The sequence below is a fragment of the Canis lupus genome, chromosome 6 (assembly GCF_011100685.1).
Source record: "Canis lupus familiaris isolate Mischka breed German Shepherd chromosome 6, alternate assembly UU_Cfam_GSD_1.0, whole genome shotgun sequence".
In the NCBI taxonomy this organism is placed as follows: Eukaryota; Metazoa; Chordata; class Mammalia; order Carnivora; family Canidae; genus Canis; species Canis lupus.
The window spans coordinates 37,366,852-37,381,146 of NC_049227.1; the positions used below are offsets into that span (position 1 = coordinate 37,366,852).

The window sequence follows — 14,295 nt, forward strand, 5'->3', positions numbered from 1 at the left end:
CCACCTGTCCACGTGGCCCGGGCTGAGAATGTCCAGGAGGCACAGCCACAAGGGCCAGCTGGGTCATTCAGGTTTAGGACACACTCTCTTCACAGGACTCATATAACCCCCAGGAATCCAGTTCTAGAGGGCCTGAAATGCTCAGCTCTTGGAGCATTCTGGATGCTAGCATGGAGGTGAGGCTCCTGGGCTGGGGGGCAGGCATGGGTGAGGTGACACTGGGGGTGGGGGTGTCCCTGCTGGCTTTTCAGCACCTAGAAGAAGAGCCCCTGACTGCTTTGTCAGGCAACTTCATGGACATTCACCTGTGCAGGCCCACAAGCCTGGTACTTAAGCAGAGCGGGTGCTTGGTTGGATGTTCTGCTGTCACCCTCTTGGAATTCTTAATGATTTTGGAACACAGGGTCTCACCTTTTCATTTTGTACCGGGTCTGGCAAATTGTAGCCTGTCCTGCCATCATGCTTTGGTTTCCAATGGTTGCTTCTCTCTCCAATGGGGAGTTCAGATACACCCCTCAGCCACCCCCAGTCAGCCAGGAGGGCCTTAGGTAAGCTCATTTCCTAAATGCGCTGGGGGGGCTAGCTCCTGCCCCCTCCCACAACCCATCAGTACCAACCTTTGCGGAAAAAGCTCAGGGCCAGCAGTGTGATAGTGGGTAAGTCACTCAACTTTTCCGAGTTCTGGGCATGATAAATGTATTTAACTTCAGTTGGACCCTTGAGAGGATTGAAAGAAGGTAGTTCATATAAAAGGCACAGTGCCAAAAAAAAAAAAAAAAAAAAAAGAGGCACAGTGCCACAGTACCTGGCACAGAGTAAGCGCTCAATAAAGTAGAACTATTATTTTGCTTTAAAAATGAGGATTAAAAATAATAATAATAATAAATAATAAATACAAATGAGGATTAGGGACGCCTGGGGGGCTCAGCGGTTAAGCGTCTGTCTGCCTTCAGCCCAGGGCGTGATCCGGTGTCCTGGGATCGAGTCCCCCATCCGGCTCCCTGCATGGAGCCTGCTTCTCTCTCTATGTCTCTGCCTCCCTCTCTCTCTGTGTCTCTCACGAATAAATAAAATCTTTAAAAAATTAAAAATAAATAAAAATGAAGTTATTAAAAAAAAATGAAGTTATTACAAGCGCTAAATTGGAGGAATGGAGAAGGGGAAGGGTCGACCCCCTCCTAGTGGACCTGCCCGGGAAGGAGGAGCCGCCCCTCCCCTGACCCCACCCCCTCGCCTTCCGAGGGAGGAGACCCCCAGCCCAGGGCAGAGACGAGGGGGCGGAGGAGCGGGAGCGACACATTTTTGAGTTGTGACCAAGTGGAAACTCCCTCCCGGAGGCGGAAGCCGGGGGCGCCCCACTGGGGCCGGAGCCTCCGCCGGGGAGGGATCCTCGGCCCGGGGGCGGGGCGCCGCGGGAGCCCGGGCCCGCCCCTCGCCCGCCTCATAAATATGAATGAGCCGACCCCTGCGAGCGGAAGTGCGAGGCGGCCCCGCGTCCTAGGGGCGTGGTCGCCCGCGGAAGCCCCGCCCCGCGCGCCCCGCCCCGCCCCGCGCGGGGGCCTCCTTCCGGCCGGCGCGCCCGGGACGTGACCTCGCGGGCGCGCGCCGGATCCGCGGTGGGGGTGGTGCCCGCGCCCCCCGCACAGGTAGGGCCACCCTTTGTCCCCGGCGCCGCCCCCCGGAGCCCGCGTCCTGCCGCCAGCCGCCCCACCCCGCGCGCGGCGCCCCTCCAGCCTCGGCTCCGGCTGGCTGCCCAGAGGACGGCGTGGGGCCCCGGGCCGTGCTCCCTGCATCGTGCCCCTTGGTGCCCTCCAGCGCCCGCAAGCCGCGGGGACGGTGCTGCAGAAGCTCTGCCCTCAGAGGGCTGTCGTCCCAGGGCGACTGGGCCGGCGCGGCGAAGCCGTAGCACGGCCCGCGTGTCTGAGCGTGAAAGCGAGGACAAAAGCAGGGAAGAGGCCTGGGAGGGTCCCTGAGGAGAAGCCGGGGAGTGGGGGGCGGGGGGCCCCGGCCTGTGCCTGCAGATTTGAGGGGCCCCAGGGCCCTGGCTGGAGTGGGGGGAGGAGAGGATGAGAAGGATGGAATAATGATAGTAATGGGTCAGGTGTAAGAGCGTGTAATTTCCATCAGTGCTCCAGACAAGCCTGGCCTGGACAGTACCATTGTCTGAGAGGTTAAATAACTTGCCCAAAGTCACACAGCATTGGAGCCCGGAGGAGATTGATGTCATTGCCTGAAACACACCCAGGAGACCCAGGGTGGGGTGATCTTGCCCAAGACAGGTCCTGTACCCCGGGCCTCAGTTCCTTTCCTAAAGGGAAAGGCATGGGGTGACTGACCTCCTGAAATGAAGGATGGGCAGGCAAGGCCCTTTATGCCCCTAATGGGCCTAAAAGCCAGCTTGCTGTAATGCATACCCAGAGATGGGGGCCCTGAAACCGAGCCTTAAATCAGTGCACTGAACAAGGGTGTAGCAGGAGGCTCTGAGGATGTCTGTTCTCCTGGGAGTCTCTTATTGTCTGGGAAGCACTTGTCACCCCTCCAGGCTCTGGAGCAGGTACAAGTGGCTTCAGGGAGGGAGGGTGGAAGGCCCAGAGCCTGCTGCTTCTGGGAGTGGGGGGAGGGGGGAGCCCCTTATGGCTGAATGCTCCCAAGCAGTAACAAAGGCGGTGCCAGCCAGGCAGGCTGTGTGTGTACCCGCCAGGGACTGCAGGACTAGCAGAATCACTCAAACATCCCCGTGAGCCTGGAGCAATTAAAACATACACACGAAATCCACCCAAGTCTGCACCAGCACCCGGGTTCTCTGACCACTGCCCAGACGGGTGGGAAAGGACCTCAGGGTTGCCAGTCCAGGTTCTGCTGGCTATGCTGACTGCTTCTCTGCTGTGGGGCCGGGGAAATGTTTTTATGCTCCTCTGAAGACCTGCCTGTGCCTCTGATCCCAAGAAGGCCTGTGGGTTTCTCTAATAGGGGCAGGGATGGCGGATCTTAGGCAATTTACCCCTTCTGCCTAACACGGCTTCCAGTTTTGGCTTTTGGGCTGGGGCATGAAACATAGCCCTGAGGTTAGGAGTGGGACGCAGCTTTGTGTTCAAGCCTTAGGTCACCAGTCCGAGGTCCTGATGATAAGGGGACCACAGGGGTGCTTACTGTCAGGTGCATTTCAAAGATGAGAAAAAAAAAAAAAAAGATGACAAAGAGGCTCAGATTAAGTGATTTGCTTGAGAGCACATGGTTGTCAGGTAGCAGGAGATGGGATCCAAGTGCAAGTGGTTGGGCTCCCAAGCCCTGTGCCTCAGAGAGCTGATTCACCCCAGCAGAGGGGATATACTTTTGTTTTGGGGACCCCTCCCCGCCTCCACATACTCTGTGGATGATGACCAAAGGGGACAGAGACACCTTCTATTTCTGCTGTTTTCTTCTGTGCTGCACAGTACTTGGGCTTTGTCCCCAGGCTTTTGCATCTAGGCCAAATCAAGTCAGTCCTTCCTTAGGGCAGGACTGCTGTAGGTGGGCCCAGAGGCACCTTGGGACCCCTGGCAGGGTCATCCAGCCAGGGGCTTCCTCCTCATGAGGTCTGGGTCTTTGGTCTTGGAGCTGAGTCCATAGGATGCATGAGTCCTGGCCTTGAACCAAGGGGGCCGCTGGAGCTGTGGCCACTGACCAGGTGGGCTCTGAGTGTGGGGGTGCCCAGGCAGAGGGAGTTAGGTCGTGAGACTTAGGTGGGTAGCATGCCAGAAGGAGATGAGAGTTGAGACTTACCCCTCAAGTAACCCATGTGGGCCAGGGCTGGTGAACAGTCACCTTCTGTACATTGTTTCATATTGAGCTGGTCCCTCCCTCCCTGCGGACTCATTGCCTCTCTGGCAACATTCTGAGTCTTGGAGCCCCAGCAGCCCCTTTAAACTCGATATGCTGACCCCTAAGTCTGGGGCAGAGCCCAGGGGTCTGTGTGTTTAACAAGCTCCCAAATGGTTGTGATGCATGTGGTCCTCTAACTCAACCTGGAAAACCTCTGTCCTGGACCCCCCAGCCAGGCAGCCACGAGAAACCCCTTCCGGAGCTTTCTAGCAGACCAGAGCCTGGTGTGTGTAATGGTTTTCCATGACTGAATTTAAACGCATTCCAGTCTCCTTTGGAGCGCTGTCATCAGCTGAGCTTCTCCCCTGTTTAAAATAAATGATGGAGTCTCAAGTGATAGGCCTGTCCCCAGCCCTCCCCTGCCAAGCTTCCCAGAAGAGCAGTCTGCCCTACATCACCCGCTTACTTCTGAGCTCCTTGTCCTGTCTTGAGCTGCCCCTAAAGCACTTTGCATAGACACCTCTCCACTGCTTCTCCAGCAGCCCATGGTTCTGCACCTCCAAAGCCCTTTAGGGTCTATACCGTCTTCCTGTGTGCCTGTGGCCTCTGAAGGCAGGTGTTCCTTAAGTCTCCATCCTTAGACCAAGTGCTTCTGAGCAGCCCTGGTGGCTCAGCGGTTTAGGGCCGCCTTCAGACCAGGGCCTGCCTGATCCTGGAGACCCGGGATCGAGTCCCACATCGGGCTCCATGCATGGAGCCTGCTTCTCCCTCTGCCTGGGTCTCTGCCTCTCTCTCTCTGTCTCTCTCATGAATAAATAAATTTTAAAAATCTTAAAAAAAAAAAAAAAAGACCAAGTGCATCCTCAGTTGAAGAGGCAAAAGTGAGGGGAATGCCCATCCCTCTCCCCAGTATTTCTACTCAGCCTCCAGGGTGGTTTTTCTAGAGACTAACTTGATGTCTTCCCTACGCTAAGCCACTGGGGCTCTTCCTGCATAAACCCTTTGATTTGAGGGAAATCTGGTCACACCTGTCACCCAATGTGGTCCAGCTGGCGTGGGTTCTATATGGCTCCTTCCCAAAGCTACATATTCTGATGGAGGAAAGAGCGCCTGCCATGTTTAAGGGAGTCTTGTTGGTAGCCCGGCTTCCCTGCCAGGAACCTGCTTATGCTCTCCCTTATTGATAAAATGATTAGTACCCTTTCATCTTCACGACCACTGACCCGAATTACGTAGGCTCCATGCTCAATGTGGGGCTTGAATTCATGACCCTGAGATCAAGAGTTGCATGCTGTATGGACAGAGCCAGCCTGGTGCCCCTCTCTTGCATGTTCAACTTCTGCTTTGGCAGCATCTCTCACGCCAGTCCTGCATCAAGGGTCTCTGGACTGGCCCCCTTTGCTGAGAGCCTAACACTGTGCCTAGGAGCATCTGCTGAATGGGCAGGTGCCCCTCTGGACCAGTTCATCTGTCCCCTGCTCAGGGATAGCCCAGCATTCCTCCATCTATGTTAGGGGCCATGCAGCCAGGTCTGTGCCCCTGACAAGAGTTGAGTTCTTGGTTCAGATCCTGGTTTTTCCCTAACCAGCCTTATGACCCCACAGATTACTTGAGCCCTTGGAGTTCCCGTTTCCTCATCTATGACACTGAAGCTGGTAATAATCATCCTGTCTCATCAGGCTCTTGTGAAGATTGACATTACATGACCTCATCTCTAAGAGTCCTTGGCACCTAATATTGCCTGATCTATATTGTCACATTTAATTCTCAAAACCACCCTATGAGGCATATTATTTTAAAGGATTTTATTTATTTATTCATGAGAATATACAGAGAGGAGAGAGAGAAGCAGAGACACAGGCAGAGGGAGAAGCAGGCTCCATGCAGGGAGCCTGATGTGGGACTCGATCCTGGATCTCCAGGATCACACCCTGGGCTGAAGGCGGCGCTAAACCGCTGAGCCACTGGGGGTGCCCCCTTATGAGGCATATTGTCACTGTTTGGCCCATTTTGTGGTGAGGAAAGGAAGGCCCAGAGAAGCCAAGTGATTCACCCAAGGGCACACAGCTATGAAAGAGCAGAAGTGGGATTCCAGTGGAAAGCATTTCATTTCAAAGCAGCCAGAGCTAACCACTAACCCCCCACCTCAGTTTTCTTTCCCCATCTTCTGTTCATTCCTTCACTCAGCAAGTATTTCTGGCATGCCTACTACTACGGATGTGGCAGTGAGTGAACAGATGAAGCTCTGCCTTCACAGAACTTACATTTTAGTGGGGGCACAGATAGAGATGTATAGGAACTTCCCAGAGACCCCTTTTCCTCCCTCTCTGCCCTGGGGGCACAGTCCAGAACCCCCATCTCACCTTCCCACTGTTCTTGTACCTGAAAGCCTCAAGTGGTAGACATTGACTGAATTGGTCTAGATGTAGATTTGGCCCTTGTGAAAGAGGAAGTGGATCACAGCAGGACCCGACGTGGGGTGTGGAGGGCCTGGGATCCTCAGGGGTAGGGATGGTGTGGGCATAGAAGGACGGGGGTACAAGAGGCACTGTGAGCCACAGGGCAGGCTTGACTAGGGAATTGCAAGTCAAACCCAGAGTGAGATACCACCTTCCACCCACCAGGATGGCTAGAGCAAAAGAAAGAGGAACAATAATAAGTATTGGGGAGGATAGGGAGGAATTAGAGCCCTTGCACACGCTGGAGCAATGTCAAATGGTGCAGCCACTTTGAAACAATCTGGCAGCAATTCAACATAGAGATACCATGTGGTTTTGTTTTGGGTTTTTTTGTTTGTTTTGTTTTTTAATAAATTTGTGAGAGCAGCCCTGGCAATCTTTTTTTTTTTTTTTAAGATATTATTTATTTATTTTTGTTTATTTATTTATTTATTTATTTATTTATTTATTAGAGTGTGCTCATGAGGTCACATGATGAGTAGGCAGGAGAGGCAGAGGGAGAAGCAGACCCCCTGCTGAGCAAGGAAGGGGAGGCAGGATGTGGGGCTCTATCCCAGGACCCCCAGATCATGACCTGAACCGAAGGCAGGCACTTCACCAACTGAGCCACCCAGGGGCCCTAGAGATACCATTTGATCCAGCAATTCCAGTCCTATGTATCTACCCAAGAGAAATGAAAACATAGGTCCATACAAAAACTTGTACAGGAGCATTCACGGCAGTGTTATAATGGCCAAAAGGTGGAAATAACCCAAATATCCATCAGCTGATGAAAAGGTAAATACAATGTGGTCCATCCACATGGCGAAGTATCATCAGCCATAAAAAGGAACAAAGCACTGACACCTTACAGCTTGCATAAGCCTTGAAAATGTGCTGAGTGCAAGAAGCCAGACACAGAAGGCCACATACCGCATGATGCCCTTGATATGAAACATCCAGAATAGGCAAATCCATGGAGGCAGAAAGCAAGGAGTAGCTGCCAGGGACGCCGGTGATGGACAGTAAATGCTAACGGGTGCCGGGCATCCTTTTGGGGTGTTGAAAGTGATCTAAATTGAGTCTTACACAACGAGATGGAGACCCTGGAAACCGTTGAATTGTGTACTTTAAAATGGTAATTGTATGGAATGTGAATTCTGTCTTCACAAAGTTCTTATTCAAACAATATCAGGCAGACTTGCCCGCATTCGTTCTGATAGGAAGCCTGAGGGAATGGCCTCGAGAACTTACTGCGTGGTTGGGGTTCCCCAGGCACTGCCCTAGTTCTGGTGAAGTGATGGCTGACAAGTGCTCAGTGGCGGAGATTCCAGGCTCAGCTTGTGAGTCATCCCGGAGAGAGGCCCTGACCCAGTACCCCTCCTCTGTCACCGGTCGGCTGTCTCAATCCTTCTTTCCTTTATGGCTCTTTCCACCCTCCTGGGGATGGACCCAATTGTGTCGACTCTCCCTGGGCCGAGCTCCAGGACAGCAGGGCTCGTCAGCATCTTGTTCCTCCCATTGTAGGTGCTGCAGTACCTGCTGAATGGATGGACCCCGATATGCTGCGACCAGCCTGGGGGACGTCTGGGCTGGGGTCCACGCTTCCTGCCCGAGAGAGAGGGGGAGGGAGAGAGAGAGAGGCAGCAGAGCAGAGTATCTCTTGGCCCCAGTGGCTTTCTTTTTCTCTCTGTTGCAATTCCAGGAGAATGTCTCTGGAAAGGAAGCCCAGCGCCTGGTCTGGCTGGGAAGAGGCAGAGAAGGGGAGGGGCGCGGGAGTGGGGGCCTGGGGAGGAAGTCTGCAGCCCCGGGGCTGCCGAGGGTGTGGCGTCTGTGTTTGCACCTTTGGAATGCAGCTGATTCACTCGGGGTGGGGGGGAGCCATGTGCAGCCTCTGCTGCCGCCTTGGATCTGACATCTGGAGGCTGAATTCCAGGAGGAGAGAGACAGATTCCTGCAAGCAGATGCCAACTCTGAAGGTCAAACTAAGCGATGGAGCTGGTTTAGGAGGAGGCCCAGAGCGTCCAACACTGCCCCACCCCAGGATTCTGGGAGAGGGGAGACCCAGCCCCTAAAGGACCAGATCCTCTATGGGAACAGCCTGGGCAGGGAAGCGAGAGTTCTGCAGTCAGACCTGGGTTCAAAGACCCGTTACTCAACAGCTCCTATAACCGCATGAGCTGGGCTGGTCCAGTGCTCAGCAACGGCACCAGGACGCTGGCTTCCTCGCCTGGCGCAATGTCCTCTGTGTTACTCTGCTTTCCCTGCCAGTGCTTCTGGAAGCCTGAGAATTCCCAGCTTGCCTCTCCCTGGGGCTCCAGCAAGCCCCTCAGTTTCTTGGGTGCCTGCTCATCCCAGATGCTGAACGGACTGGAACTGGCTCAGGAACTTGCCCCAGTACAGGGCCAACACCCCTAGAACTGCATGGAGAAAGTGGGAGTGAGGAGGCAATGCCAGGTGGTGAGCAGAAACAGCACACGCCCCACTCTGTTCAGCTGCTTCTGCAGGCCCAGCTTCTGGGGCCCTGTGCTCAGCTGTATGGCTTTTACCTACTGGGTGTCCCACTGGCTAAGTTCCTTAAGCTCTCAGAAGCTCCTTTTCTTCATCTTTGAAATCTCACAGGATTCTTTTTAGGGTTGAATGAGACAGTGCATGCAAATCCCTTGGCACCTTCCTGGCCCAGAGGAGGCATAATGCTCACTAGTTCCCTTTCTCTTCTCTATATGTAGGCTCTGTGTGATTCATCTGAAAGGGTAGTGCGTGTGTGTATGTGTGTGTGTGCATGCGTGCTCACAGCAGGCCTGGCCCTTTCCCTCCTGCAAGGCATTTATATTATTTGGCTTCTTCCTGACAGGGTTAGGACTACACAGGACAGGGATCCCTGGGTGGCGCAGCGGTTTGGCGCCTGCCTTTGGCCCAGGGCGCGATCCTGGAGACCCAGGATCGAATCCCACATCGGGCTCCCGGTGCATGGAGCCTGCTTCTCCCTCTGCCTGTGTCTCTGCCTCTCTCTCTCTCTCTGTGTGACTATCATAAATAAATAAAAATTAAAAAAAAAAAAAAAAAAAAAAGGACTACACAGGACAGAGGGTTGAGGCAGGAGGGAGAGGAGAGCTGGGTGGAAGGAGAAGCCTGTGGGCCCCGCCATGGGTCTGCAGGCTCAGGCCTACCTCTGGAGTCCCTCCTCCCTCCCAGGTCCACCTGGCGCTGGAGGAAGGGCCCAGGCTCTGACAAGTGGCTGCCTCTGACCCTCCAGTGCCACAGTATCAGTGTGTCTGGTCCTTCGACACTGTGGGTATGGGGGCGCCCTGCCCTGGACCAGACTTGCTGATCTCCTATATTCTCTCTCCTGGAACCTGAGGATCTGGAGCTTCTGGGGGGGCACAGGGCAGCCTACTGCAAGCTTTTTGTACTGATTTGTGAACCAAAACAAAGCACCTCCCATGACCTGCTTGGGGCCTGCAGAGCACTAGAATGGCCGTGCCACCCCCCGGGCTCAGCACCCTCCGCTACCAGCCCTGCTCAGTGGCACACCTCTGAGCCTCCATAAGTCCGTGTGGGCCCTCGTCCCCACCAAATCACCCAAGTCCTCCAGCTCGTGGGCCGTTCACTGCCACCTCAGAGAAGCCTTTCCTGCCTGCCTTGTGTCCCCGGGTTGTCCCCCAGGGCCATCCATTCAGTACCTCTGTGCAGAGCTGACATGGCAGTCGGTGGCTCCTACTGTTGGTCACTCGTGCATGTCCTGTATGCAGTTAGCCTGACTCTGTGTCAGTTGTCCAGGCCGCCAGGACCATTCTGCCCAGGTCTCTTCTGGGTGTCAAGCATTTAAAAATACATTGATCTCTGTCATCAGGTGACAGATTCTCTGAAGTTGAAGGACATAGTAATGGGAGCTGCGTTTTCTGAGCTCATACCAAGTGCTTTTTAAAAATTGAGATAAAAAAAAAATTGAGATAGAGGAGGGATGTCTGTCTAACCTCAGCAGTTAAGCGCATCTGCCTTTGGCCCAGGACATGATCCTGGAATCCCCAGATCGAGTTCCACATTGGGCTCCCTGCATGGAGCCTGCTTCTCCCTCTGCCTGTGTCTCTGCCTCTCTCTCTGTGTCTCTCATGAATAAATAAATAAAATCTTTAAAAAGAAATTGAGATAGAGGAGCAGCTGGGTGGTTCACTGGGTTAAGAGTCCAACTCTTGATCTTGGCTCCAGTCTCCATCTCGGGGTCGTGAATTCAGGCCCTGGGCTCCACGCTGGGTGTGGAGCCTACTTTATTAAAAAATAAATAGATAAATAAAATAAAATTGAGATATAATTCACATAACTGTGAAATTCACCCTTTTGAAGTGTACAGCCCAGTGGGTTTCTAGTACATTCACAGAGTTGTGCATCCATCACTACCGTCTAATTCCAGAATATTTTTGTCATCCTGGAAAGAAGCCCCTGCAGGTTCACCAGTTGTAACAAACGAACTACTCACATGGAGGGTGCTGATAGTGGGGGAGGCTGTGCATGTGTAGGGGCAGCAGGCGTGTGGGAAATCTCTGTACCTTCTGCTCATTGTGGCTGTGAACTTACGACTGCTCTAAAAAATAGAATTGATTAAAAACAAAAACAAAGCCAGAAAGAAATCCTGAATCCATCAGCAGTCTCTCCCTACCTTCTCTCTCCCCCAGCCCCTTGGCGACCATTAACCTGCTTCCTGTCTCTATGGATTTGCCTGTTCTGGACATTTCGTATAAATGGAAACACATGACATGTGACCTTTTGTGTCTGGCTTCTCTCACCGAGCATCATGCCTTCAAGGTTCATCCACATTGTGGCAGGTGTCAGCGCTACATTCCTTTTTACGGCCAAATAATATTCCATTGTTTCTTTGGCGAGACCTAGAATTTGTTTATCCATTCACTCATCCACGGACATTTGGGTTGTTTCTATATTTTATGCATAATGCTGCTATGAACGTGTGTGTACAGGTTTTTGTGAAGAAGGTTTTTGGGGGCACCGAGGTGGCTCAGTTAAGCAGCCAACTCTTGATTTCAGTTCAGGTTGTGATCTTAGGGTCCGGAAGCCTCGGGCTCTGAACCCAGTGCGGAGTCTGCTTGGAGTTCTCTCTCCCTCTGCAGCCTCCCCCAGCTCATGCTCATGTGCTCCCTCTAAATAAATAAAATATTGAAAAAAAAAAAAAAGGTCTTCAATCTAAGTGCTTTTTTTTTTTATTATTTATTTATGATAGTCACAGAGAGAGAGAGGCAGAGACATAGGCCGAGGGAGAAGCAGGCTCCATGCACCGGGAGTCCGATGTGGGATTCGATCCCGGGTCTCCAGGATCGCGCCCTGGGCCAAAGGCAGGCGCCAAACCGCTGCGCCACCCAGGGATCCCTCTAAGTGCTTTTTGACAAACAACTCATGTAATCCTCACAGAAACCCTGAATGCCGGTGCTCCCACTTGGGCAGATCAGGACACTGAGGCTCCAAGGTGAGTCCAGGTCATGCCGCTGGAAGCACTGGGATTCTTGTTGACTCCTGGTCACCAGGCAGGCTCCCCGTGATGCCTACTGGGGTGTGTCCGTTCAGTTTTAGCCTTGCTGAGTACTGCCCCACGGTAAATGCTGCTGACTCTGCAGACAAGGGCCGTGCAAACCTCAGCCCCAGGGGTGCTCTGTGATCTGTCAAGGTGGGAGCTGTTCACCTGCTCTGGGGACACAGCTCGGGGTTATGGGAGGTCCCCACTGCTGCAGATTCATCCAAGGATCTGGGACCAGGCATTTCCCCTGCCGCCTCTGGAGGCTGCTCTCAGCCTCCATCACCTTGCTTTCTTGGGAGTCCCGGGGCTCCCTTTCTTGGATTTGGCACGTAGACCCCCATTCACCTCCCGGAGAATTTAGCATTTTCCGCCTTCCCACGTGACCTGATGGTGTGGTGGGTAAGTGTGCTGGTCAGACCAGTGCAGGTTCTGACGCTCTGGCGTGTGGCTCCGAGCAAGTCTCTTGACTCGTCTGAGCCTCTGCCCATTGGTAGTGGCGGTCAGAATGATGCTACCTGGGGGGTACAGTGATATGGTGGAAGAGGGCCAACCAGGAGAAGGGGGACAGGTACCTGCTCGGTACTGAGCACCTCACACACTTGGGGAGTGACCAGCCTCCGGTTGGTCCTGCTGCAGAGCCCAGCTGGCAGCCAGTCCGGGGACAGGCCAGGGAGCTCTGTGTGTCTCCTTGCCCCTGGAGCTGCGGGAGGCTCCTATGACTCAGTTCTGCTCAAGGAGGAGGGTGTCAAGGCCAGGCCTCTGAGGTTGGGACCCCAAGCAACCTGCCCGCCCTCCCCAGCCTGCCCCTGGCCCGGCCGGCCTGGTGCTCGCCCTTTGGTGCTCTGGCACAGCCGGCGGGCCCTGTGCTTTCCCTGCTGCCTGCCCTGGGCGCTCAGCCCCTTCCCCGGATGTGTGCCACAGGCCTGCTGCCACCCCGGCCCGAGGGCTTGGGGCCCAGCCGTGGCCGTGGGCCCCCACAAGTGGGGGCCGTGGCAGGGCAGCCACAGGGCAGGGGGGAACGAGGCACAGGGGGAGCCTCAGGGTCCTGCCGGCACCCCGTCCTCTCTCCTTTGCAGCCCTGCCCCTCTGCTGCTGCTTCTCACATTGCAGCTTCTGAGTTCCTGGCACCACCGCTCGGCTCTGAGGCCACCGCACCAGACAGGACTTAACCCCAGCGGTGCTGGTGCCGCAGCCCATGACGGAGCCCACCACAGGGCCCATCCTGTGCTCCAGCCTGGCCCCCCTCCGGGGCGCTTCCCTCTCCTTCCTCCCCTCCCCCCACACTTGAGTCCAAAGCCTCCCCTGACCCTGAGGATTGGTTTCTTCCTTTGGCTGGCTGGGCAGTGACTGTTGGCCACAGACTGTGGGTTCCATCTCGCCGTGCACTTGACTTTGTCATTTTACGCAGACCTCTCCACCTCCCCCGCCCCAGGCCCCATACCCAGGCAGGCTCCTCTTCTGCGCCAGGCCTTGTTTGGCCTGGGCTGTGCCACCCGTACCAGGTGAGCCCTCGAGTCCTGAGGCCAGTGTGGGAACCATCCTGGGGGCGGCTGTGAGGGGTCTGGGGGAGCTGCGCTGGCCCCGAGTAGCTGGGAAGATCGTGGGCCAGCCCCAGGGTGTCACAGGACGTCTGGTGCCACAGTGAGGACTGGACAGGATGGAGTAAAGCTGCCAGAGCAGCACTGGGCCATGGGGGTGCAGGCCACAGATGCACGCACACGTGCCTCTGCCTAGGCGGGGGCTCTGAGCCCAGCCCTGCCCGGGGAGAGCCCCCCTGCAGCCCTCCCAGGTCGGCTGTCATCAGAGCCGCTTCTGTCCCTTCCCTGACTCGGCCGTTCCAGGCCCATCCTTTTCTACCCTCAAATGGGACTTGTCCTGCCTTCTCTCCCCATCCCTGTCCACTCCTTCGGAGGAGAGCCGATGGCCCAGAAATGCTGGACACCCTCGCCGAGCTCAACAGTGTCCCTATGCTTTGTACCTTTCCCTTGAACCCCAAATACTCCCTCCTGGATTTCTGTGTGCCTCTGCTCAAACTTTGCCCTCTCTGGCCACATGCCCTTGGTTTTAGGTTTCTGGTCTTTCTTCTTTCTTTCTTTCTTTCTTTCTTTCTTTCTTTCTTTCTTTCTTTCTTTCTTTCTCTCTCTCTCTCTCTCTCTCTCTCTCTGCAGACCTGGAGCGTGATGTAGGTGGCTTCGATGCAGGGCTCTACCCCACAGCCCCGAGATCATGACCCAAGCTGAAATCAAGAGTCCCCCAGGCACCCTGACTTGCTCTCATTTCTCATGTTGACCAAATGCCCCAAGACTCAGTCTCCACTTCCCCCTGAATTCCCTGGTGGGAAGGGCCCCGGGCTGATTATCAGGTCCCACATTTCCCTAGGGAAGGGTCCCTAACAGAAGGAGGTGAAGCTTCCCATGAGTTTGAGGCAAGGGCTGGGTGCTGCCCAGGTCCAGGATAGGGCGCAACGATGGAGGGAGAGCAGGGATGAGGGCAGGAGCCCGTCCCTGTGGGCTGAAGCGTATATGCCGGAGA

The 14,295-nt window shown here is 54.8% G+C and overlaps 1 protein-coding gene across 1 annotated transcript in view; it reads left to right on the top strand.

The window, feature by feature from the left end:
- The first annotated feature begins 1,556 nt into the window (after nt 1–1,556).
- TFAP4 (transcription factor AP-4) overlaps nt 1,557–14,295 on the top strand; it is a 35,827-nt gene continuing 23,088 nt past the window's right edge. Inside the window, exon 1 of the mRNA XM_038540562.1 lies at nt 1,557–1,646. The gene's annotated coding sequence lies outside the window, so the exon portion shown is untranslated. The remainder of the gene's footprint in view (nt 1,647–14,295) is intronic.